Below are 4161 nucleotides of genomic sequence, written 5' to 3'. Positions count from 1 at the left end.
CTGCCACTGAGTTAGAAATAAATCCGAGCTTTGAAAAAATCACAGTTAGCCCTCCACTCGTTGAGCTTGCACATACTGTCATTGACGACCTGAGTACTGACCAGTACTATGGTTACATGATTTGCAGTGCCATCAAAACTGGGGTCATGCCTGATAGACTTGCTTACCTGCAGATAGGTCCAGTCTCACATTCTAGGTGGCTCACAACAGCTCTCAGGTTCTGCAGAATTTGGGTCGCTCATCATAAACTGAAAGGGAACCAGCTTCACAACCTGAGACTTATTGTCCAATTCATCGTGAGTGTCTACTTACCAAATTGGTTCAACACCAAGGTCAAGTCATCGTTCTCCGAAGGTCCGAGGCATGTTCTCTTCCAGCTTGAGCTCCTGAGGAGTCAGCCAAGGAAGGTTGTTCAGATAGTGGAGCAGACTGTGAGGAGATCTTCCTGGTATGCTCATGGGGCAGTTCTGCGAGACAATGCTTCTGCAGTAAGGATGAAAGGAGGAGAGAGAAAATTGGCAGTCAAAAAAGATCTTGGATATGAGACATGAGGAGATCTGGGAAAGCATGACGAATCAGTTGGTGACGATTCCTTCAGGGGTCAAGGAAGGGCTTCCTGAAGTCAATCTGATTACTTGAGGCCACTCACTGATCTCATAGATCTGGATAACATCAAGCCCGGCAGTGAGCCCCCTCTTACCTGCAGCCTCACCAATGTTCAAGTCAGAGCTTTCCTGGACAACCCCATGCATGTCCCTGCCTGGCCCTCGCACACCCAGAGTATAGGGCGTTGTGTACAGCAAGTGAGCGAGGCCAGCAGTCACGTGTACAGCCAGGAGAGGAGGGAAGGCTACATCCGAGCTCAGGTGGTCAGCAGGGAGGTGATGAGTAGAAACAGAAGCAAGAAAGACATGTTCTCTATGGTGTGCAGCAACACCAGGTCGTAGTAGTAAAACCGGTTTTTGTATTTGATGATTTTGTTTTCTAAAGGAATATTAAATTTAATAAATGTGTCAAGATCATTCGTTTCACTATTCTGGATCATTTTCATCCTAATAAATTAACCTGATACATTTACTTTACTTTAAATAAGCTATTTAGTGGTGTTGGTAAAAGGGTGGGAATACTGAATTTTCATAAGATTTCAAGTTAAAATTTACCTAGCAAAAATGAAAACTTTTCAAATCTGAAGATATCACATGATTCTGCACATAGAACTACATCATTAATACCATGGGCCGATTTTTCAAACTCAAAAAAAAAAATTCGCCTCCGTACACACACCCTACTACCCCAGTCCACGAAGGCCACTCAATCCCATAGGAAGAAATAGATCCTCCGGAAGTCGACAAAGATAATGGTAGCTCATTTTCTCTTAAGACGAATCCGATCACCAGCGCAGCAGACGACTTAAAATCCTGCAATGAATTTTGTAGAGAAACTGACATTATCAACACATGATCTATCTTCATGTAATCTTCCTGCTTATAAGGACAGATGGTTTGACACAGTGCTGACTGACTTTGTGTTCTCAAAAGAGGTTATATGAAATAAATTGTCAAAGAGTGTTAAGAGAATTGTGCAAGAGCTTGCTGAGCCCATTATGATCCTGTTCTGCAAATTCCTGGATTAGCAAAAGGTTCCCAGTGACTGGAAAATGGCTTATGTGAGTCCTATATTCAAGAAGGGCGATCGTCACTCCACGAATAACTAGCGACCAGTGAGCCTCACCAGCATGGCGTGTAAAGTACTTGAGAGCATTATAAGAGATGCTATGATGGAACATCAACTACGAAACAACAATGTATAGGATTGCCAACACGATTTTATGCAGGGGCGCTCCTATCTAACACAATTACTCAAGGTACTGATGTTTGGACCCAAATTCTGGAACAGGGTGGCAACATCGACAATATATACCTTGATTTTGCCAAGGCTTTCGATGGCGTACCCCATGAATGGCTGAGAATTAAACTGGAAGGGCACGGGATTCCGGGAAGTGTCCTAGCGTGGATCGGAGACTTTCTGCATGATCGCAAGCAGTGTGTGTGGTGATTAATGGTACGAAATCGTCATGTGTACCCGTGAAAAGCGGGGCACCACAGGACAGTGTATTGGGCCCGCTGTTGTTTGTCTGTTTCATAAATAACATGCCAGATGCTATACACTCCTCCATACAAACGTTTACGGATGATGCCAAGTTATTTAGGGAAATTAAGAACCAAACAGATTGTGAAGAACTGCAGAAAGATCTCTGTGAGCTTCAAAAATGGTCACAGAAATGGCTGCTAAAATGTCACGAAGTATAAGAGGATGCACCTGGGTCGTACCAATGGTAAGGAGACGAAGAAACTACATTAATAGAGACTGAATGCGAGATGGACCTGGGTGTGTATGTTGACAATGAACTGAAGTTCTCGAGCCATTGTGAGAAGAAGGTGAATCAAGCAACTAAATTATTAGGTCTTATAAGAAGGTCGTTCAGCTATCCAGTGTCATGGGCACAGTTGCACTGAGAATATTTCCACACCCTTACTTATTCATATTATGCCCCGTCGTCCATAAAACATGTCAAAAAGCGAGTTACCCCCAGAGAAAGTTTTGTTTCTGTATTGCCTCTGTATCGTAAATTTAAAATTATGATATAACATATATGAGTAGCATTAAGTGACGTACACCTACCAGTGGGTGAAGGATTCAAGATTCAGTATGTATATGTTGGAAGCTTCAACTATATTTAAATGTAGTTAAAATTTTACCCAGATGATGTATATGAATTCACAGCCAAATCTATGAAAACTGTTTTTGCCTCTTGTCCAGTTACGAGAGAATTTGATGACTGTATTGAAACGATTGTCAATTTTGTATTAAAGAAAGTCATAAATCATTGATCAAAAATTGTCAAAGCCTCCAGTACGGGAATCTAACAGCCAGGGGTAATTCATTACAAATGTCTTAACACGCTGACTTCACAAGAATGGAGTGTGCTAATCTGAGCCTTTGTGACCAATTTAAGTGATGCATTTCAAATTTAAAAATTGATTAGATTATAAGGATTAGCCTTAAGAATTAATGTAAACCCATAGTACTAATTTTCATAAGCCAATGTGTACCGTAACTGATACTGATAAATAGGTCTGTAAAAATCCCGACCACGTAACCCTGGGGTATAAAATAGAGGACACAGCCAGTAGAGAGCTACTCAGTCAACACTCCACCTACAGTATCAAGTGATAGACTTCTGCAGGAGATCAAGGAAGGCACAGTCAAATTCACATATGAAGATACCAGGGTAGAAGAAGCCTACATGAAAATGTTGATAGGAGCAGGACTTAGAAACACCAAATATAACAAAATTAGAGGGGGGCGTAACTAAATTCAAGAAAATCAGAACGGGACTAAAGGAAGAAAGACTTAGACATTCGCCAGTTGAAACACGAGCCAGCAAACAACCTGCAACAAGTTCTCGGGATCCACGACTTTACAAAACAAATCATTAAATATAATCCAACACAACGTCCTTGCCTGGACCCTGGCGAGGAAAACAGAACTCATTAACATATACAGCACACTAGACCCAGACATTATTCTTATCAACGCACACGGACGAAAAGACAATGAGAAAATCAAAATATTTAATTATCACGTACACCAAAGAAACATCAACGAAGAACTACATGACGGGACAGCAAGAGCAATTAAACGAACGATTCAACACAAAATAATTGACAATTTCCAAGGTAACTTCCTGGCAGTCGAAACAAACACCACCAAAGGACCAATAACAATAGGAACATCAATGTGGCTCAAGAGTTAGGCGCGGGTCGGGTCGTGTTGCGTTTCTGTAACAAAGCGTGTTCGGCATTCGGGCCTTCGTTGTAGAGCGGCAGAAATTGGACAGTGATTACATAAGATCATCAAGATCGTCTTAGTGATGTAAAAGTGTAACTCGATGGAGGATTCTTAATGCTAGACGTGTTTGTATTTTTGAAAACTCAATCTCCACCGAGTTGGAGATACAGCCCAGGTCAAGAGGCCTACAACCACAAAATCATTGCCATGTGACAAAGCTTTTATTTTATATTTTTACGGAGTTGTGGTCACGGCGGTGATAAAGGCCTGTAGTGGATTCCTCCCCTACAAACGCTTGTCGCTGAGTAG

This window comes from Homarus americanus, unplaced genomic scaffold (genome assembly GCF_018991925.1).
Source record: "Homarus americanus isolate GMGI-L3 unplaced genomic scaffold, GMGI_Hamer_2.0 scaffold32929, whole genome shotgun sequence".
Lineage (NCBI taxonomy): Eukaryota > Metazoa > Arthropoda > Malacostraca > Decapoda > Nephropidae > Homarus > Homarus americanus.
The sequence above is the reverse complement of the archived record's forward strand: the minus strand, read 5'-3'. Positions refer to the sequence as shown.